Consider the following 23321-nt stretch of genomic DNA (forward strand, 5'->3'; position numbering starts at 1 on the left):
GTGATGGGATCACAGCTCTAGCAAACAACTAAACAGGTTTCTCTTTCTCAAACTCACCTGGTGAGGAAAGGCCACATAAGGATACAGTGAGAAGGCAGCAGATTGAAGCCCGTGAGCAGTTCTCACTGGGCACTTTGACCGACAGGTTCCCAGCCCCCAGAACCATGAGAAATTAACCTGTGCCAGTCCATGTTTAGAGTTTTGTTACAGCAGCTTGTGAATACCGAGACAGTGCTCGGCAACACAGATCCATCCAACTCATTCCGGAGTCAGACGGCTTTTGTCGTGACTGCTTTACTGGAAACTACATGGAACACAGAAACACATGACCTTCCCAAGGACAGCACTGCAGCTCGTTCAAACTGCGGAAGATTGGCTTTTGCTTATTTTTAGAAAGCCGAAAGTTTTCTCACCCAGTAAACCCTAATGTCAGTAATCAACAACACACTGTGAAAAATCTAACACAGCCCTAACAGTCCTCCTACCAGAACCTACGCCAAGTCATTCCTACAGCAGGGATTTCTGAATTATTGATGTGAGGCAGTGAAATCATTCTCGATAAAATAGCCCTTCTCGTTTGGTATTTACATTAAAATGGCTTGAACATATACTGCCCATAAATAAATGGAAAACAATGGGCACTCGGTGGGGGTGGGGAATGGAATCAGCTTCATATTTGAGGCATCATTTGTCATAACAACCGCAAGGCCGGGCTCATGAACGTGATGATAAAGTGTATTTTGTGTAGCAGTGGCACAGTTGTCCATGAGGAGTCACCAGTCCCCGGTTAACACAGGAGAGAATTGTTCTTTGTGCCATCACTGCGATAACTCAATGTCGCCCAGAAACCCAGCTGAAGCTGTGAAACAGGGACATCTATTTCCTAACCCCGGGAGCCACCTCTACCTAGTGAACTGTCACTGGCCATTCAAAATATAACCTAAGCCACGTGAGCCCTAAAGCAGAACTCGGCCACTGACTGCCACCACACAGGGCAAGGGAAAGCACCACAAACCAGCCTCAGAGTCTCGGTGTTTATACATGCCACCCTTGGTCAGTCACTTCAGCCCCTAGCATTTTCCAGAGGAGCTGTGTTCAGAAGTGTGCATGCAATGTCTATCCAACAGATCTTTTAAGATCAGATTGCTTTAGTATCTGCTACCCATTCAGCCAATGTTATGAAAAACAAAACAAAACAACAACAACAACAAAAGCAGCCTACAGTACAAAGGCACTGAAGCACACCACAGAGAAGGACTGTTGCGGATCTCCCTTTTCTTTCTGAGGCACTGTGACATGGAGGGCTGAAACCAGCTAAAATGCTCATCTTCACCCTGTTAATCCAGTTCCCAGCTGGGCCCTCCAGGTTCTCAGCAGAACACCCAGGCTCCCAGAGCTGCCCACAGCACTGCACAGGGATGTAGCCTCCTCCCAGAACCTGCCACCCCATCACTCTTGGACAGTCCTTCCCAGACCCTGACAAAATTTGTGAGAAGACAAACAGACCCATGACCTGTGGTTGCTCCATCGTGGTGACAGATTTACACATTAACTAGCAGCACAGTGCTATGTGGCTATCACCACTAACTACAACACAACACCTGTCATGGCTCTGTAAGGATTAACTCAATCTCCACAACAGTTCCCTACTGTGGATGGGGAAACTGAGGCACAGAAGACAGCTAGCCCCAGCCCACACCCAGAGTAAACCGAAGACATGGGATTCAATTGCAGATAGCCTGTGTTCTTAGCAGGAACTACGTCTAGATGTACTGTACAGCTGTTAAATAAGATGCCAAATGCATGCTCTGGCCTCAAACTCCTGTTACAGAGTAGATAAGATAAGCCATAAACTCAGGAAACATTAAATAATGCATAAGAGTTAAGTGGCAATTGTGATATTTTCTTTGTGCTCTAACAAAGCTTGCCTGGAGATCAGAGTGTGGAGCTAAGCCACTAGTTAGCCATAGAGGCCAGGCGGTGGTGGCACACACCTGTAATCCTGGCAATTGGGAGGGAAAACAGGAAGTGATATGGCTGGGCAGAAGGAAGAAGTGATAAGGTGAGGTGGAAACAGGAGCTCGGCCCCCTTTCAGTCTGAGAATTTCTAGAGGTAAGAAGCCTTTCTAGTGGCTGGATGCTCATCTTCTCTGATCTTTTAGCTTTCACCCTAATATCTGACTCCAGTTTTTGATTATTCAGACCAATTAGAATTCGCTCTACATCTGGCATCCAACTTTTGGGGCATGATTTCACGAAAAAGCCGCTTTTCTGTGGCTTTGCAAACACTGGCACGGGCTGGAGCTGCATGTAGCTGGAGTCACTACCCCACCTGCTAAGATTTTCCATTCTTTTCCTCAAGTCTCTGAGCAAGTTGGGATTTTTCTGTTGTAGCCTATCTGCAACAAACTCCATAGGCTTTTGGGCCCCAAACACTGAAGGAGTTAGCTGCTTTCCCACGTTCCCTGTGCAAACAGCTGGCTCTTTGGCTTCTTTTCTCATGGTGGGTTGTGGGCTTCCCCTGGACCCTCTCCTTGGGAAAGGGAGCTTTCCCACATTAGGTAGCTGCCTTTAAAATCTGCTCGGGCTTCTACTGTTCTACGCAGAAGCAGTCAGTCTCACATCTTCATCTTCATCGTCATCGTTTGCAGATTTGGTGAGACAACTGGGAATTCTTAAAGGGAGGAATTAGTTAAAAAGGACAGTTGTTTGCCACATTAAAAAATGGGAAATCCTATTATGATATAGAGAGTTATGTCTCTGTATGATTACATGTTGAATGGTTTAAAAATGGAACAATTAAATGAAGCAATAATCAGTTTACCTGGGATTGACATAATGTTATTATCATTTTGATAACATTTATTGTCAATTTAATAATTCTTGGTTTATCATTAAAAAAGTTGGTTGATATGAGTGACAAGATACAAGCCTTAGAAAAACTTATTAAAACAGATCATAGAGATATTCAGACCCAGACAGAGGAATTTAAAGGAGAACCAATCTCAGCATTGCATTATTAGAGAGGAACAGCCTAAGGTTTTCAAACAGCCAACCTTAATTTATCCAGTAGCCTTACAGGAACTGCCAAGTGATAGATATCCCCAAGGCTGTGTAAGAGCTGTATAGACTCCTGTGCAAATGTTAGATTTGAGGAGATTCAAAGAAGCAATAATCTCATAAGGTATGCATTTACCTTTTGTGAAGCAAATGTTAAACTCATGGTCAACTTGCAATAGAATTATTCCTCAAGACTAGAGAGAATTGGTACAGCAGTCTTGGAGCCTAGTCCTCAATTACAATTATAATGGAGGACAGGGTGGAAAGATGAGGCTAAGACCATTGAACAATGAAGTATGGCTAGAGGTATGGGAATCTCCCAAGACTAACTTCTTGGAGAAGAGATTATGCTAATGTAAAAAGGCAGTCTCTATATGATGATCACACCCTGGCTTTATGCCATGCAGTAGCCTTGAATTCTTGGGACAGAACTGAAGAAGTAGAAAAAAAAATACTGAGTCATTTAATAAAGTTATACAGGTCTTAAAAGAAACTTGCATTAATTTCTTACAAAGATTGACTTCAAGCAGTAAATAGAATGATACCAAATTCAGAAGCTAGACAAATAATAATTGAATCTCTGGCCTTTGAAAATGCTAATGCACAATGCAAAAGGGTAATGAAGCCACTAAAGGCAAGATCAGCACTCTTGAAGGAATGAATCAGAGATATAATCAATATTGAATCTCATAGCCATGATGATTCTTGGATAGGAGGGGTGATTTCTAGAGGTTTGAAGAAAAATAAAAATGTCAAGTGTTTAAATTTTGGTAAACAAGGTCACCTAAAAAGGGATTGTAAACAGGGCATTCCTAGAAACAATGTTTGTTTTTTTCTTCTAAAAGTCCCAACAGAATGCCCCTTCCTTCTGGAGTAGGCAGAAGGTTTGGCAAAGACAGACATTGGACTAATGAATACAGATCAACAAGAGACAGTCAAGGTAACCCTTTGCCATCAGGAAACACTTGGGGGGGCTCTCATAGGCACCCATGTCAAATTCAGTTCAGTCATTTCCTGTTATCAGGGAGGAAACTCCTTCCCAGAGCAATTAAAGAACCTAATGCCTATTTTAGAAAACCTTACTGTTTGATGATAGAACAGCTATAGAAGAGAGAACAAAAAATTCAGGAGAAACCATAAAGTGAATATTTTGGCTAACTTCTATAAATGAACAATGACCAAAATTAAAAATATGAATAAATGACTTTGTCATAGAAGGTATTGTAGACACAGGTGTGGACATAACAATAATTGCACCAGAATCTTGGCATCCAAATTGGCCTCTTCAGGAGGTAAATGCTCAGCTTCTAGGGATTGGAACATTATCTCAGGTAAAACAGAGCATGAAATGGGTCAAATATATAGGGCCAGAAGGACAGAGAAGAAAATTAAAGCCATATGTGGCTAACATAGCAATGAGTTTGTGGGGATGTGATTTATTACAGCAATGGAATACCAAGATTAACATTCCACCAATCTCAGAAACAAACCATAAATTAACATATGTTTCTGGGAAAAGTATTAGACAGTATTATAAAGAACAGTCATTCAGGTTGTACAAGAACAAGGCACAACAACTGATGATCTTTCTAAGGCACCAAAAGCCCTACCTTTAAAATGGTTAGCAGACAAGACTGTATGGGTTCAGCAATGGTCTTTAACAACAGAGAAACTGCAGACCTTAGAACAGCTGGTTCAGGAGCAGCTAAATGCTCAGCATATTGAAGAATCAACCAGCCCTTGGAATTCTCCAATGGAGAACGGTAACATCTAATAGCTGTTAATAAGGTGTTTCCACTAACGGGCTCTCTACAGTCTGGAATTCCTTTGTCTTCTTTGTTACCTAAAGGATGGCCTCTTATAGTTATTGATCTAAAAGAGTGTTTCTTCAATATACCTTTACAAGAAAAAGACCAAGAAAAATTTGCCTTCATGGTGCCTACTTATAATAATTCTCAGCTTGTTAAGAGATATTAATGGAAGGGTCTCCCACAGGGAATGTTAAATAGCCCTACCCTCCCTACCCTATGCCAATATTTTGTACAACAGCCATTGAAAATGATATAAAGGCAATTTCCTCCATCTATAGTTTACTATTATGTGGATGACATTTTACTAGCTGATTCAAATGTAAATACTTTAGAAAGAATGTTTGAAGAAGTAAAAAAAAAAATACCTTATTGGGTATTACAACTTGCTCCTGAAAAAATACAAAGAAGAGATTCTATTAATTATTTAGGATATAAAATGGGTCTACAAAAAATTAGACCCCAAAAGGTACAAATTAGGAGAGCTCAATTGCTGACTCTTAATGACTTTCAAAGATTATTAGGAGACATTTCCAATCTATGGTCCACTACTAGGGTAAAAGATGATGAACTGAGTAATTTGTTCAAAACCTTAAATGATGACAAGGACTTAAATAGTCCAAGAGAATTATCAGCTGAAGCTAAGAGAAAATTGGTTTTGGTGGGGAAAAAAATTACAGGATGCACATGTGAATCATTTGGATCCAGAGCTTGACTGCATTCTTTTATTTTAGTCTTTGTGCATTCTCCTTCAGGAATTTTAATGTAGAGGGAAGATATTATCTTAGAATGGATCCTTTTACCACTAAATAGAGTAGAAATTTTAAAACTTATGTGGAAAAGTTCTCTGAGTTGATTCTAAAAGGAAAATAGAGACTTTGTCAATTAGCAGGAATAGACCCAGCAGAAATTGTAGTACCTTTTACTAATGATGAAATTGACAAATTATGGGCAGAAAGTAAACCTTGACAAAGAGCTTGTAGTAATTTTTGGGGGGAGATTAATAACAAATATTGCAAAAGTGAGAGAGTTAAATTTATAAAGAGAATTAACTGGATTCTTCCTCATATTGTGCTGAGAACATCAATCTCTGGAGTCCCTACATTTTATACTGATGCAAACAAATCAGGAAAGGCAGGTTATAAATCAGGAAATTTAAGTAAAGTGGCTCAAAGCCCTTATGATTCTGTCCAAACATCAGAATTATATGCTATTCTGATAGTATTAATGGATTTGACAAAACCTCTTAACATAGTTACTGACTCTCAGTATGTAGAAAGTGTCATTTTACACACTGAAACTGCTAAATTTATTTCTTATGAGTCAGAATTAACTTCATTATTTATTCAGTTACAGGAAATAATCAGGAATAGGAATCATCCCTTATATATAACACACATCTGATCCCATATGGGTCTGCCAGGCCCTCTAGCACAAGGTAATGATGAAATTGATCAACTATTGATAGGAAACATGCTGGAGGCCTCAGAGTTTCATAAAAAAAAAAACACCATGTCAATAGCAAGGGTTTGAAAAAGGATTTTTCTATCACTTGGCCAAGGAAATTATAGTACAATGTCCTACTTGTTCCTTGTATAATCAAACTCCACTACCTGCAGGAAGTAACCCAAAGGGTGCTCAAAGGAATAAAATTTGGCAGATGGATGTGTTTCATTTTGTAGAATTTGGAAAATTAAGATATGTACACCACACCATTGATGCCTATTCAGGATTTCAATGGGCAACTGTTTTGAGTTCTGAGAAGGCTGATTATGGGGATACCTGTACAAATTATGACTGACAATGCTCCAGAATATGTCTCTAGTGAAAATTTTTTTTTGCATATTATAACATAAAGCATATTACAGGTATACCACATAACCCTCCAGGATAAGCAGTTATAGAAAGGTCTAGTCCAACTTTAAAAGAAATGATTAATAAACAGAAGGGAGTAACCAAGCCCCACAGAGATAGATTGCATAATGCTTTTTTAACTTTGAATTTTCTAAATGCTAATGAGAAAGGAACAACAGCTACAGAGAGACACTGAACAGTAGAAAAAGCTACAGAATAAAATCAGCCTGTGTACTTTAAAGATGTGCTGACCTCAGAATGTGAACCAGGATATGTGTTACATTGCAGAAGAGGTTTTGCTTTTGTTTCCACAGGAGAAGAAAAGCTGTGGTTACCATCAAAATTAATAAAGGTGCAATTTGAACAGGAGAGACCTTTTGATTAGGAGAGGTGATAGTTCATCAAACAGCATGACCACTCAATTTAAACTAACTTATAAGACTAACAAATGCTTTTCATTTGATCAGATATAACTTGCCATAAGGGAACCTCCACAAAATTAGGGTTGGGGCATGGTTTGGGTTTTGTCTTTTCAGGAGAATGAAGGCATCCAGCTAAGGAATCTGAAGAACACTGGACAAACGAGACATCTGAAAAAAAAAAAAAAAGGACAAATCATCCAGAAAAAAATTGTTCTAAGAAAAAGAGTAAATTGGCCTATAGATATATCAAATTCATGAATCTTCCCAAATGTTTGTTTCTGCTCTTCTCTACAGACATATAATACAAATGGTCTTTTTGTAGTCCCAGTTCAATTGAAAATTAAAGCTGGCTTTGGAGTTGGAGCATGGCTCTCTCCTTCTCTAAACCCAAGCATGCTTGTTAAAGTAAAATCCAAAATCTCTGTCTCATGTCAGAAGAACCACCTTATACGGGACAGAAGAAAACCAAAAATTAAGGGACTATTCTATTGCTACTAATCTCATGATCCTTTACTTTTAACTCTTAAAACTTTTCTTAAAGTATAAATATTTTCTCAAAATTTATAAGATTAATATACAATTTAAACTTTTGTCATGCTTTTAATGGTCATATAGAGTACTAATTAATTCTAGGAAAAGGCTTCATCTAGCTTCCTGTACACTATTTCAGGTTTGAGTCTCTATCAGGTAACTTGGAATTAAGTTTTTGTACTCTAGATGTACCCAACAAATATTGATTCTTTAACCTTGTTGAGATCTGCTGCCTATGATGTTTAAAATGTTTAATTTTTATGCAATGAACCATGACTACACCTAACAGCAGCCTTTGAAGTCTCTAAAAGGATGGTGAAGCCCCACAAAGATGACTCTATATAGACTATGATAAACACCACTAAGCTGACAAACACCACTTAAAAATCAACTTTGAACTACAAACTGCTCAGGACAATTTCAAGGTGGCTAACTGAGATGATCCAGCCTCACAGACTACTCTAGCCAGGATTTGAGACAAGCCCTGCACTTTCCCATTATGCAGAGACTGGACAACAAATAATAGAGCTACCTCTTCCAGGACTTGATAATTAACCTAAATTTTCTTTCCAGGATCCCCTAAAGTTTTCTGATGCCCCCAGACAGCAGAAAGTAAATTTAAGAACCAGTGGGGGGGGGGGCTATCCATTTGTCTGTGGGAGGCTCCCTTTCACTTTTCCCCAGGGTACTTTTGAGGAGGGTGAAGTGAGGAATATTTGGATAATAGAATAGAGGAGAGGGAAAGAGAAACACAGGATAGCCTCAGGAGGGCCTGGATCATTATCTACCGGCCCCTTCTGTCTCTTCTAAAGGGCTATTTATAGGAATGCCAAGGGGTGGTGCAAAAGAGCTTCCCCCAGCACAGCCAAGTGCAGACCATTTCCAATCACTTGTTAACCATACACACGGTTAAACAATCCTCTAATGCAGCCCTGCTGGGTAAAGCAAGCTCAGATCTCACTAGGAAACCTTTGTGGGCCTCCAAAAACCTGATGCCCACATTCCTAAGAGGTTGGGTGGGTGGTTTTTCATTGTTCAATGGGTTGTGGATATTTGTCATCATTTACAGTGGTTGGTTGCAAGTTGTTATTGGTAATGGTTTAAAAAAAGCTGAACAAAGGATATTAGATTCAGGGTTCTTGCTTTAAAGAAAAAAAGGGGGATATAGAAATGATAGAATAAAGGGTAAATTATTGAATCTACTCTGAAAAGGAAAAGGGGATATAGAAATAGAATAAAAAGGTAGATTCTTGAATTGACTTTTAAAAAGCAACTACTTGTTTTAAATATTTTACATTGATATGGATCCTTATATACTGATACAAAGTTGAGATTTTTTAAGAACATACTGCATATACATTTCTTGTGTGTGTGTGTGTAGTGTGTGTGTGTGTACATATATTTCTAATCTTGTTCAAGGTATTGCACCTATTCAGCTCATCTAACAAGGTAATGTAAATTTCTAGTCCTTGAAAGTTATTATTACCAACTAATTAGAATATAAAGAAATGCAAGTTAGTAGTTACTCATTACAATCAAACTTGTAGTCATGTTAGGTATGTTTTTAAGGTCAAACAGATATATTTTAGATAGACAGGTCTTATTCAAACATCTTCGAGATCTACAGAATATGGCATTTAAGATGTTTTAATAACACACATTCTTTTTTTTTATGACAATGAGACATGTCTGCTCCTGGCAGCACCAATATACTTCAGAGAAGATGATGCATATCAAAGAAACTCCACATGGAGTTTACTATCTTTATGGCAAAAGATAGCCACTGGGTAAGAAAGTGCTCATCTTGACTGCTGACACTATGCTGTCCAAATTAGACAAACAACACAAAAGAAAGTGACTGCCAAACTTTGCCAAGACAAGGTAGGACAGTCCTTCAGAATATCTTGCTTCACACAAAGGTCTGTCAAATATTCTAGGCCTGTAGACCCGAAGATAGATGCCTCAATGTTACAGAGGAACTTGGGTGACTGTCCAGGGAGCCAGCTGTTTCTGTCATTTCTCACATTTTTTTCAGAAGTCCCTTGCTTGCACTTCCTGATTACTCGGGTAATATTATTTCCTTCTTGTGTCTCTGATGGAGTTGAAGACTTTATAGTTATTGTTTTCCTTGTTAACAAATTCAGAAAAGGAATTCACTGAAGAGGTATAATGGTAATGCAAGTGAGAATAGAAAGTGAATTAGATACAACCTTTTAGACTCACCAAGATAGGATAGAAAATGGATTCTTTTCTCTGAATTTGTCAGTTGTTAATGGACTAGACATTGTTGATGTATTTGTTGCCTGTATATATTGTATATAGTTATTGTACTTATGATATATAGTTTTTCTCATATTAGTTATGATGTTCTGTTTTATTTTAGACAAAAAGGGGGAAATGTGGTGATATTTTGTTTGTGCTCTAACAAATAAAGCTTGCCTGGAGATCAGATTGCAGAGCTAGCTACTAGTTAACCATAGAGGCCAGTCAGTGGTAGCACACACCTTTAATCCTAGCACATGAGAGGAGGAAACCAGAAGTGATATGGCTGGGAGAAGAGAAGAAGTGATAAGGTAGGGTGAAGACAGGAGCTTGGCCCCCTTTCAGTCTGAGGAGTCCTAGAGGTAAGAAGCCTTTCTAGTGGATGGCTGCTCTGCTTCTCTGGTCTTTCAGTTTTCACCCCAATATCTGACTCTGGGTTTTTATTATTAAGACCAATTAGAATTCACAATACAGGCAATAGAGAACAGCAATGAAATAGAAGCCACATCACCTGGAATAATAAATGAGCAATAACAAATTACAGGCAATAGGAGTTCTGAGTAAAGAGTTCATGCTTCAGACAGGAGTTTGCAAGAAAATGAAGGATTTGCAAAGTACCCTTACTTGCAGATTGTATGATTCTATGTACCAGGGACCCTAGAGACACCACCAGAAAACTCATAGGTCTGACAAACAGTGGCAGGAGATGAAAATCAGTATTCAAATACCAGCAGATTCCCTACATACCAATAACAAGCATGCGAAGAATGGTATCAGGGCGTGGTGAGATGGATCACTGGGTAAGGAAGGGTGCTTGCTCTACAAGCCTGGTGGCTGAAGTCTGACCCTTGAACTCATGTCAAGAAAGAAGAGAAGAACCCACTCCAAAGAGTCGTCCTCTGACCTCCATTTGTGCTCAGTGGCATGCATGACCCACCCCTCGCATCATGCATCAAGCACACATACAATTTTTTTAAGATTTCATTTATGTTTATTTTATGTGTATGAGTGTCTGCCTGGATGTATGCACCTGCATGCAATGCCAATCAAAGCCAGAAGAGGGCACCAGATGCCCTGGGATTGGAGTTGCAGATGGTTGTGGGCAGCCATGTTGGTGCTGGGAACTGGACTCTGGTCCTCTGGAAGAGCACCCAGTGCTCTTAACTGCTGAGCCCTCTCCAGTCCCACAAATAAACGTTTTAAGAATTAAAAAAAAAAAGAAAGAAATCAGGAGAACAACCCCATTTACAACTGCTTTCTTTAAAATCTTAGAATAAACCTAACCCGAGAAATTAAAGAATTCTACAATGAGAATTTTAAAACAATGGAGAAAGAAACTAAAGTTTCTGTAAGATAAAAACCTCTTGGGATTCTGGATTGGATGAATTAACATTGCGAAGGCACTAATGTTACCAAAAGCAATGTAGACATTCAGTGCAATCCCTATGAAAATCCCAAAGCCATCTTCACAGAAATATGGAAAATTCTTAAAAACTAACATGGAAGCACAAAAGAGCCCAGAAACCCAAACAGCCCTGGACCAAGAGAACAACACTAGAGACATCACCTTATCTCATTTTGTTGTACTGTAGAACTATATTAAAAACAGCATGGCATTGGTGCATACACACACACACACACACACACACACACACACACACACACAGAGAGAGAGAGAGAGAGAGAGAGAGATGGAGACGGAGACAGAGACAGAGAGAGACACACACATACACACAGAGAAAGACAGAGACAAAGACAGAGACAGAGATGGAGAAAGACAGAGACAGAGACACACACATAGAGATAGACACACAGAGACACAGAGAGACAGGGAGAGAGAGACAGAGAGAGAGAGAAGGAGAGGGAGAGACCAATGGAATAGAATGCAGGACTCAATGTACAACCACACAACTACAACCATCTGACTGTTGATAAGGACACCAGCCCAGTGCTGAGAAAACTGAATGTCTACACTCAGAAGAATCAAACTGGATCCTCCCCTCACTCTAAACAAAAGTCAACTACAAGTTGAACAAAGACCTTAATGCAGGACCTGAACCCCTGAACTGTTGGAGGGAGCACATCTCAAGATATAGGTAAAGAAAAGAACTTTCCGGATAGTATTGTAGCTACTCCCACCAGTTAACAAGGGGAGTCTTGTGGAATTATGAAGCTTCTGCACCACAAAACAAATAACAGGTGTAAAAAGGCTGCCCAAAGACTGGGACACTCTTCTCTACTATATATCTGACAGGCTGAAACCTGCATATAGAAACAACTCTAAATCCTCAACAAGAAATTCAGCAATCGGTCGATAAACAGGCAAATGAAAAGAGTGGACAGTTAAAAGATGAAGTACAAATGACCAATAAATAATGAAAAATATTTAATGATCAGACAGTATGTAAATTAAAACCACATCATGAGTCCATCTTACTCTAGTCAGCATGGAAGTCATTAAGAAAACAAAGAAGAGAGGCGAGGGGTGGTGGCACACACTTTTAATCCCAGCACCCACAGATGGCAGGTGCAGGTGGGCTTCTGTGAGTTCAAGGCCAGCCTGCTCTGCACAGCGAGTTGCAGGACAGCCCTGACTACACAGAGACACTGGGCCTCAAGAAGAAACAAAGAGCAAACGCTGGGAAAGATATGGGCAAAGAGGAACCCGTGTGTACCGCTGGTGGGAATACATACTGTGGTCCAGCTCCAGTGGAAACCAGTGTGGAGGTTTGTCATAAAACTGTACATAGATCTGACTATACCACCCAAAGGACTCGAAGTCAACCGTCACAGAGACACCTGCACGTCAATGTTCACTGTGGCATCATTTGTAATAGCTAAGCTGTAGCACCAATGGAGGTGTCCATCACAGAGGAAGGGATGACGAACACGTGGGATAAATACACAAGGAAAAGGTTTCCAGCTATAAAGAAGGATGGAGTTACGTCATTTGCAAGAAAATGGGCTCAGCAGGGACCATCACATTAAGTAAATTAAGTCTCTGAGAGACAAATACCATGTCCTGCATTTTATATAGATACATAAAACTGTATGTGTGCATATGACATAAAAAACATTAACAAGCCGGGCGGTGGTGGCGCACGCCTTTAATCCCAGCACTCGGGAGGCAGAGGCAGGTGGATCTCTGTGAGTTCGAGGCCAGCCTGGGCTACCAAGTGAGTCCCAGGAGAGGCGCAAAGCTACACAAGAGAAACCCTGTCTCGAAAAACCAAAAAAAAAAAAACATTAACAAAACTGTCAAGGGGAGCAGTAGCATGTGGGAGGGCAAAGGGGTGAGAAGGGAAGGTATAGGGGTGTAGGAGGGAGCATGGGCAAAATATATTATGAATAGTATTTTCACAAAATATCCCATGTGATACAGTATCGTACTCAATGGCTACACACACATACACATGCACATCCACACATACATACACATGCACACACATATGCACTCACATACACATGTATATACACACATGCAAACACACACATACATACACACATACAGACATGTACATATACATCATATATTCACCTGCTTGTGAGTTCATGCGCACATGTACACACACACACACACACACACACACACACACACACAAAACAAAGGAGCATATCAGATGGAGAAAAAGAAAGAAATGAGGACTTAAACTGAACTTTGAACAACAGTGCAGGTCTATCTCAGGCAAAGGTAGTAAATGAAAGGAGACCGTGGTCCCTACAGAATCTACAGCAGGACCATGGAGCACGTGAGCTGCCAACCAGAACAGATTACAGAATGCTTGAGCACTAGACTGAAGACAATTCAACACAAAACACAACACCAAAGACTAAACATACGGACATTCTTTTCTTTTAATGTATCAGGTATAAACAGCACCAACCCACAGGCGGACAGGTAGACAGGCGCTCGGTGGAAACCACAGCCCCTGCTTTCCAGTCCAGTAGTGAGAGACACAGCGCTCCCTGTCCCAACACTGCTCCCAGTGTTACAGCAGGTGCAAGCCTGGACGTGAGGCCCTGTGAGGGAGCTGGGAGAGGTGTGGAGCGCTCCAGGGGAGGGGCAGGGATTCTGATCCTGGGCGCCTGAGACCGGCAGGGGCTGGAACCACTGCTGTCAACGCTCTCGGAAGTTTTAACTTCTCAAAGCCTTCGTCTCCCCTGCTACAAGGGAGCAAGCGGAGCGAGCTGTGAGAGTGAAATAGTGCGTGCCGGACCTTAGCACAGCGCCGGGTGTGTGCAAGAACATGTATGTGCAAGAACGTGGGCACTACTGATGCTGAGAGCAGGGAAGAGCCGCTGCTGGAACGGGGCAGGCTGTGGAATGCCCGCGTCGGTGTCTGCGGACATCCTACCATCTCAGCTTTTATTTCAGGGTAGGTCTTACACTGAGTGTGATATAGAGATTGTGCTACGATGTCTCAGGACAAAGGGCAGTTTGTAAACTGTATCTGACGCAGCCAGCGTTGTTACCGCCTGGGAACTGACTCATCTCGAGACACTCACTGTCTGACGCCTTCCTCCACTCCACTTTCACACGCTGCTCTCACACCTGAGCTATCACATAATATATAGATAATCCTATAGACCTCTGCTCCTTTCCACAGACTACAGATCCGGTGAGAAAGGGATCTCACATGTCACATACTGTCCTTTACTTCTGTCACTTGGCTATTCCCAATAGCAATCTATGTTTTAAATGTTCCTTAAGGTTTGTGACCAGAAATTAATTTTAGAAAACAGCACAGGAAAATCCTAGCTATTCTCCTGGCTTTGACAAAATGATGCTTCCTTCCTTTTCCTCTTGGTAAAATGAGGATAAAAATACCAACCCAAGCCAACCACTCCCAGAGAGTTTTAGGACTTAACTGAAACAATGCATGAAAAACAGCATTTTTTTTTTCATTCAAAAGCAACATATGAACATTTAGTGGTGGTAGAGTGGCAGTCACAGCTTTATTCCAAGATACTGTAATTTTTACAATTATTCTAAAAGTATTCTTCTCAAGTGTATGTTCCAGAACTATTTGGCATCTCCCCTGAGCTAGGCTGGCATTTTACCCATGATACGCTACACTGCTGTGTCAGCTCCCTAGTCCACTGCCCAGAGGAGGGTAGGAATGGGTCTCTGGCTCCCAGAGAACACCCTTGAATTACAGACTGGAACAATAAGACGTGTCTCCAGGCCAAACATAGCAACTCATTTTAAAAAAGCACCTGGCATATTTGTAACATCACAGATCTGAAAGACAGGGATTGAAATTGTCAACAGGTCTCTCCAATCTGTTAAGAGAGTAATGGGTGCAGATTATTTTCATTTCTTTAAAATGGAGAAATAGCTCTAGCCTGGACAAAAAAAAACCCAAGCTGTTTAGCATTTTTGCTTTACAGAGAGAGACAAATATCAATTAAAAAGAAATTACAGTTCAAGTCCTTTAGACTGAACCAACCATCATCAAACAGATCCCTGACTGCATTTTAGGCATCTGGCAGAGTCTGTGTGTAGGTATCTTAGAATAATTTAGAATATGAGTTTGAAGCTGGAATCTCATCACCTTCTTTCAAAGAAATGTCCCGTCTTAAAACGAGCCTGGCAGGAAGGACAAGTGATGATCACACTAGAGATGAAAAGACTTCTAAAGGAAACGTTTATATTTTTTTCCATTTCTCCAATGAAAACATTCAACAGATACTCAAGAGAAATCATGTGCTGCTGGGCCTGTGTGTTTATTTGTTAAGAAAAAATACAATGTGGGGACTTAAAAGGGGGTTCCAGAGCTTTTGTAAAGTAGAAGCAAATTTTATTGATCTCGCCCTCATCCACAATCACTAGCCAGGTGGCAATGACAGTGTTTGTGAAGGACAACCTAAGTGAACAGGGAGGGGTGGTAATATCCACCATTCTGCAATTGCTGAAGCGCAGAAACCATTTCCTCAAGGAAATAACATCATAAATTGGAGTGCCCAGGTGACTTGGCTAACAACGGCACTAAGGACCAAGATTACAGAGCGTGCAATGTTTAAAGGAAAATCCTTTCTGCTTTATAACCCAGGATGCCAGCAATACATCTCACCAAGGCATCCTCAAGATTCAGGATTCTACTCATCCCTTCAGCAGGGCCATGGGAACTCCACCACTTGCCTCCTCCAAGCAACAGTGTTATGACCGTGGGTCTCTGAAAGCCTTAAACAAGCGTGTTACACACTGGTGGTCACGGAGCAGGGGGCTGGGAATTTGATGGCTTTGGTCCCCCCTCCCATTTCCTCACAGGCAACAGAACTGGTAGGAGGGGAGAGGAGGGGAGGGGAGGGAGGAGGGGTCCAACCACCAACTCCAGTCACAGGCTCACTGGCTACTCCACAGCTGTCCTCACTATCACGTCCCTGTCCCAGTGACGGACTATACATTTGGCTGTCAGTAAACTGGCAATAAAAATGATTGTTAAAATCTTTTCATAGAAATAAAACAAAGGACTTCTAGGAGTTGGCATTGAAAGCAATTATTTGTTCAATGTTTTATAGAAGACTGTCCTTTAATAAATAATTGTATCTTATACCACTGAGATAATTTATATAAAATGAAAATCAGGTTGTTTTTTTTTAAAAAAAAAAAAAAAAAAGACAGGGCTGGAGAGATGGCTCAGAGGTTAAGAACACTGACTGCTCTTCCAAAGGTCCTGAGTTCAATTCCCAGCACCCACATGGTGGCTCACAACCATCTGTAATGAGATCTGGTGGTGCCCTCTTCTGTATACATAATAAAAATAAATAAATCTTTAAAAAAAAAAAAGACAAAGTACTGTCCAATTTGAGTGGCTGAGAGGTTGCTTTTGAAAACTAGCAAAATGAGTTCTTTCAGCCAGAGGAATAATCTGGGCAGTTAAATAAATTATATCTTTATAAAAGAAAAATTAGAATAATATACCCATAGCATGGGAAAACATAAAGTATATACAAACAAACAAAAACCAGGGCAAACCTCTATATATCATGTCAGTTTTTATCTGTAAATTTGTGATCTTCACATGAAATGTATTTAGAATAAGACTTGAAAAGAAACACCAAATTGTTAGAAGGGCTATCTGTGGGTAACAAAATTAGGACTCAAAAGGTTGTTTCCCCCTTACAGTGGTTAGATTTTTTTCTTCAATGACTATTTATCACTCTTCAAATACATTTGCTCTGCTCTAAACACAAGGCATCTATGTGACACCCGGGATACCCTGATCCTGGAGATGGCGGATGATCGTAGGGACTTGCCAAACTGATGTCTATTACTCAGAGATGCCTTATGCCACCCGAAGAAAATATTTAAAGGGTCCATCCCAAGGGCTTTGCACTTGGAGCCGACTCTACAACTTTAATAGGGAGCATCACTACGCGGAAAATAGTAAAATGTCTTTTTTTTTCAAGTATGAAGATAAAGTCTTGTGGTTAAACTCCCTTAACAATGGCGACTTTCAGACACATCTGTCCCCTAACACAGTACAGACATCTTTGTGAAAAAAAACTAAAAAGGCCCTTACAGCAGCCCAAGGAGCTTGAGTCTTCAGGATCAAACCGTGTTTGCCGGCAGCAGTGAACTTTTTAAGAGTCATAGATGGTAGGTTGCCACTTCATTTACTCCGGATTTCCGTGTTTAGTGTAGGGAATTTGTGTTTTGCTGTGTGTGAGCAACCTTGTCTGTCTTGGGCCCAATCGAGGGTGCTGAGCTGAGCATGTGCAGAGCTGAAGGGACCCAACTGCAGAGTGGAGGCTTCCCAGACAGGAGGGAACCACCAGCCCAGACTTGTGCTTCACTTTCCCTTGGCATGGTTAACCCGCAAATCAGGCTCATCCAGGCAGCAACAGTTCCTCTTTCTAGTTCTCCTTTGTCTGTCCCTCAAAGCCACAGCCGGCCTCCCTCTGGCCACAGCTGACTCATGGGATTCCCATCCTCCCTCTCATGCTCCTGTCTTGCTCTGCATCTCAGAAAAAATACTTCTATGCATTTCTTCCGTCATTCAAAGTTGGATTCTGCTGTTTTCTAATTACAGAGATTCCCTGAATTCTTCTCCCTTCTCAAATATATCCAGAACAAATGGCAAGAAAGATATCCCTGCCACCTAGTTTATTCCTTTTCACATCTCTTGAATATGGCTTTCCTAGTAGACTGAATCTCCCATCTTTGCTCCATTATTTCATTCTACCCCACCCATCCTAAAGTGCCGCAGATCCTCCAGGTGTACGTAAGCAATATCACACTCTCATTCACACTGCCAAACTTGGACATGCCCTCAACTCCACCGTCAGCACACCTACAGCTCAGCCACTCCTACACTTACTGAACCAAAGCATAGAGCTACGTGGACAACACACAACAGGCTTTGCAGGATTAGTTCCTGTTGTGTTAAGACAGGGATGTGTGCGTGTGCACACACACACACACACACACACACACACAGAGAGAGAGAGAGAGAGAGAGAGAGAGAGAGAGAGAGAGAGAGAGAGAGAGGAGAGAGAGAGAGGCGCACAGACAGACTGTTTAGAGATACAAAGTAGCAATAAGAATGTAGCATCTACAGCAGACACAAACTCAAAGCTTGGGTTCTGCATTTTAAATATTTATTTTGGTTCTCTTTTTCTTTTTCTTTTTTCTCGCTTTTTTTTCTTTTTTTGGCCTTTGCACCAACAAATCAAACATCATTTGTCCTAGCAAAGGACTCTGGTAGTTTCCAAAAGTTGCCCAATGAATTGAGAGTATGCTGTTTTACAAAATAATAAACATCTTTCAAATACAGAGACCAGATCAACTACAAAGAAAAGGGTAGTGTATCAATGAGTCTAAATACTGGGTGACATGCTCTTCGGGAGTCAAGAAAATAGGCAAGATGCACAAAAGCCGTATTCACATACTAAAGGCCAGAGCAGTGAATACCCAGACAGCTAACTGTGAGTAACTAAACATGGAGGCTTGTGAACCCAAAAGGAATGTCCCAGGTGGAGCCCCTAAGGTGTGGTTACTGCCCCAAATTCACAATGCAACCCAAAACTACTGTGCCCCAGGAAATGCCATGGGTGTTCCACCTAAGGAAGAAAGTTTTACCTAAACTGGCCTTAACCAGGGTGGTTCTTTGCACTTGGTCATCCCCTCCTCAGGCGGATTTCTTTCTGCCTGACACATAATAGAAACCTTAAATGAAATGTTACACGATGCGGGATACCGTCAGAGTCGCTCCTCTACGAAGTAACTTTACAATGAGCTCTTCTGCCAGATCCCATTATAGCAACATTGCGTTCTAGTGGACCAAAATTACTCAGATTTTCTTCACACAGAAAACACGAGACGAGGAATGTGTTTTCTTGTGTCTGAAGTCTGAATGTATTTTGCTTTGGATTTCTAATTCTGAGCAAGCAGACTGTATTGACTTTTAAGAATTCTGCACAGTAATTTTGGTTATATTAACATAGGAGTAAGTAGAAGTGTGGGACTGTGTTTAGTGTTACCAAATGCATGTGTGCACCAGACTTAACTGGACAAGAACTTGCTGCTCCCGAAATGGCATCATGCAAACCTGAAGGCATCTATAATGCCATGTTTTCCTGAGATGACACAGCAGAGAGCAGACTCCTCCTACCAACTTACTCACTCTACCAAGAGAAAAAAAATTGTCTCCCTGCTTGTCATTACAAGCAAGGCCCAACAGAAGAGAATTCTGACATCCCAGCCTGTGGTGCACTCTCCTTGCAGGAAAACCAGCAAGCTGTAGACTGTGCCATAGCTACTGTTGGAAAGGGACAGACAGTTGGCCACCTGAGACTCTAGGCCTCAGAGCATCTCTACCCCGATGTCACATTACTTTCCTAAAAACAATGTATGTGATGGTTAGGTGCACCCAGTCTTCTCTTAAGTGAATTACTTCCTTTCTTCTTTTCTATTTTTTTGTTTATGTAATAAAAGAACATGTGCTTTTCCAATTTTTAATCCATATCTAGCTTTCTAAGGTCAAAAGAAAAATTAGCACTATATCTCTACCCCTCCCACTTTAAGGTAATTACATGGAGCAGGAATTACACATGTGCCCACACTGATCTTTAAGTGAGTGAATATAAATCCGGTCTGCAGCCTGCCTCTTCACTTAATACACCTTGAGTTTTCTTACGTCAGCATACCAGTGCAGCTAGCAGACACAAGCGTTGCATTCTCTATTTCCCCTCTGTCGGAACTCTAAAGACTTACTGAAGATCAGAAGTGAAGTATAAGAACCTATTGGTCTAACACTCAATTCATCTTTGGCAATAAGTTTGACCCTCCTTGTAAGCTCAAAAGTGGTAAGAATAAATGGGTACAAATATTATACATTCACTAATTTATATACATTATCAATAATTAGATTATTCTGTATGGGTAAATGTTACCATGTGTAGTACACATGTGTTGAAACAAAATTTATTTTCAGAGGCAAGAAGCAAAGGAAAGCATTAATGTACACAGTGAGATTTAATAGATCCTGAGCAGGGGAGGGATACCATGTGGAAATTTCCTATGCTTTGGGGCCAAAGGCACGGGTCACATCTAACTCCACCTCTTATTGAGTATGTGGTTGGTCTAGGTTGCATAACTTCTCAGAGCTTCCCTTTCATGGTGCATAAAATTAGGGAATATCAGTACAGAGATTTGGAGATTAACTCTTCAGGGTGGTGCCTTTAAAAAGAATTCTCAAAGTGCCTTATTACTACTGATAATGCAGAAGTGTTTTATATATATGTATGTATGTTTATATGGCTGATAGGATTGGTGATCCAATATCCACACCACTAAACACGTGCTGTTTGGTACTGTGTTGTCTCTGTTTTATCTGCCTTCTTGTTTTATATTTGCCCTTCTAGAGAGACAGCCTGGGAAATAAGTTACTGTGAAACACTTAGTAGTTTTACTTCGTTCACTATAGAAATAAGACCCTCTTTACTCTCCAGTTGTGTCTTGCACTGAGCTCATTAACAATGCTTCAGCCTTTTCCTAAGCAATGTGAATGTTTACTTACCACCTGTGAAAAGGGCCATTCACCCTATTCATCACTAATTAACTGAAAAAAAAAATCTTCATATAGCCTAATGACGAGTGTCAGAGGCAAGCTTCCCAATGCAGAAGATTCTGTCCTCCCCGCCTTGTCTTCATAAGACCATCAATAATGCACGCACCTTTAGCTGGCTAGCGCCGGATCTCGCGGAAGCGATGCTCTGCACAGAACACCTCCAGACCTACCAAATGTTCACCTCCTTTACTGTGTTGCTAGTAACACATAAACTGCATGCTGCCTGCTTCCCACGACACCTAACATCACACAATATCGTGAACTTCCAGAAAGCTAGAAGGAAATTTAGCAGCTGTACTATCCATCCATCTTTTTTTCTACCTGTGAGAAAACTGCCAGCCCAGGATGATGTAACAACCCAGGAACACAAAACTATTTAGACACCAGGTGGGAGTTGAACTTAAAACTCCGCAAGGTTATTTCTACGGCGGATCGGCAGATATTATACGTTTCAGTGGGTGTAGGAGTGCTTATTAAATGCTTTAGGATGAAAGGAAATGTTTGTGGTTTCCAAGGGATGTGGGAGAAGCAAAACGCACAGCAAGCCAGACTTAAGGCTAATAACCCACGGGCAAGACCACGGAGGGAGGGACGTCGGGAGGGGGAGGGGCTATATCTGAATTCTTCACCCTCCTACGGAAATGTACCTGGTAATCTCCGTTTAGGAAGGGACCTATGCCCGAGCCGAAGCTGGGCAGCACGCACGACGCGGGGCATTTCTCCTAGGAAGGCAGCAGCCTGGGGAAGAGGTGTGAGCGCCCGGTGTTTGTTCCCGTGGGAGGCAGGCAATGTCAGTTTCCTCCTGCCACACCGGGGCCACGTCCCTGTCACCGGCCCGCGCGGACACTGTCGCCTCCCCCCTCTCCCGGGGATGTTTACCTCCAGCGCGACAGTGGGGCCGGGCTGAGACGAGCCTGGACCCGAGAGGCCCACCCGCGCCCCCACCTTCTGCAGCAGCCGGGGCGGAGGGCGAGGGCTCCCGGGGCAGCGCCTTTGTTTTCCCGACTCCAGTTACGTTTGCGGAAGTGCTGCCAGCACGGGGGACGCCGCTGCCCTGCACCCCGAGGATGACAGGCGGCGCCCGGGCGTGCGGGCGGGGCGGGCGCGGAGAGGCTGGGGACCTGGGGCGGCGCCCACCCCGCAGCAGGTGCACGGCGGAGGCTCGGGAGCCCGGACGGCGCCGGCCCACTCACCTGGAGGCGCTCAGCTGCGCGGGGCGCGGGGGACCCTGTCCCCGGGGTGCGGGGCGGCGGCTCGGGGCGCCGGGGCGGCGGCGGCGGCGGGCGGGCCAGAGCGCAGCATGTCGGTCGGGTGGCTCGCCCCTCTCCCGGGGCTGCGGCGGGCGCGGCGGCTGGATGCGAGCCGGGTGGGGCGAGCGACGGCGGCGGTGGCCCTGGCGCAGCCGCCGCGCGACCTTCTGGTGCGCTCCTCCTCCCGCTCCGGTCCCGGGCCGGGCCTCGCCGCCGCCGCCGCCGCTGCCTTCGCTCACGACCGGCTGGACCCGTTTCAGGGCTGAGCTGGAGGACCGGCCGCCAGGTGCAGCGCTCCGCCTCCTGCGGCGGCGGATGCGTCGGCCGCCTCCTCCGGGCCTCCCGCCCTCTGGGGCCGCCCCGGGGGGACCCAGGATCCAGCCCAGCTAGGGTGACAGGTCTCGAAAGGAGAAAGAGGAAAGTGGGCGACGTCCCATCCCTCTCCATCCCCATTCCACCACACCCCACACGCTCCTGCTGAGCCGTGCCTGGCTCCCCAATCATTGCAGTCATTGGATAGGCGCAGGATGTTGGAGGGGACTGGAGGCCCAAAGTAGATGGCCGGCTGACCTAAGGATAGCGACCAGCATCAGTTCACGAGCACTTAATAGGTGCCCAACTCAAAGCTAACACTGCCGATGAGGTACGTGGTCCCTGGGTCTAGGCACAGCCTTGGGGGACTGTCCTCGGATGACCCAAGAAGGGTTGGGAAGGGAGGCAGATGATGCTGGAGGAGCTCCTGGAACCCGGGCACAGTCTAGGCATCCTTAGCCAGCAGCTGAACACGCGGCACCTTGGTGAAGAGGTGACCTGACCTCAGGTGTCACGCTAAGAATTAAGTTGTTTTATTGGTTAAACACGGAAAGCGAGTGGAGTGGATTGCGTACAGGTTTCATTTGGCAAGTGTATGCGCCTGCCTGTGATGGGGTTTATTAATGATGGCAGATAACGTTTGTTTCTTATATGTGAAGCATTGCTCACATACCATCTAATACTTCAGATGTAAGCAATGTTAGTCTGATGTCACAACAACAAAACTAGGCTAAAAGTTAACATAAC

At 42.7% G+C, this 23321-nt stretch overlaps 1 protein-coding gene across 3 annotated transcripts in view; it reads right to left on the minus strand.

The window, feature by feature from the left end:
* Positions 1-22289, minus strand: part of Mfsd6 (major facilitator superfamily domain containing 6) — an 80854-nt gene extending 58565 nt beyond the window's left edge. For 2 of the 3 annotated variants that reach the window (XM_028886742.2, XM_028886759.2), the window contains exon 1: positions 22206-22289. The gene's annotated coding sequence lies outside the window, so the exon portion shown is untranslated. Of the gene's footprint in view, positions 1-21891; positions 21986-22205 lie in introns of those variants that run through there. The other variant, XM_028886750.2, reaches the window with a different exon arrangement.
* Between the last annotated feature and the right edge of the window lie 1032 nt (positions 22290-23321).

The sequence above is a fragment of the Peromyscus leucopus genome, chromosome 13 (genome assembly GCF_004664715.2).
Source record: "Peromyscus leucopus breed LL Stock chromosome 13, UCI_PerLeu_2.1, whole genome shotgun sequence".
Classification (NCBI taxonomy): domain Eukaryota; kingdom Metazoa; phylum Chordata; class Mammalia; order Rodentia; family Cricetidae; genus Peromyscus; species Peromyscus leucopus.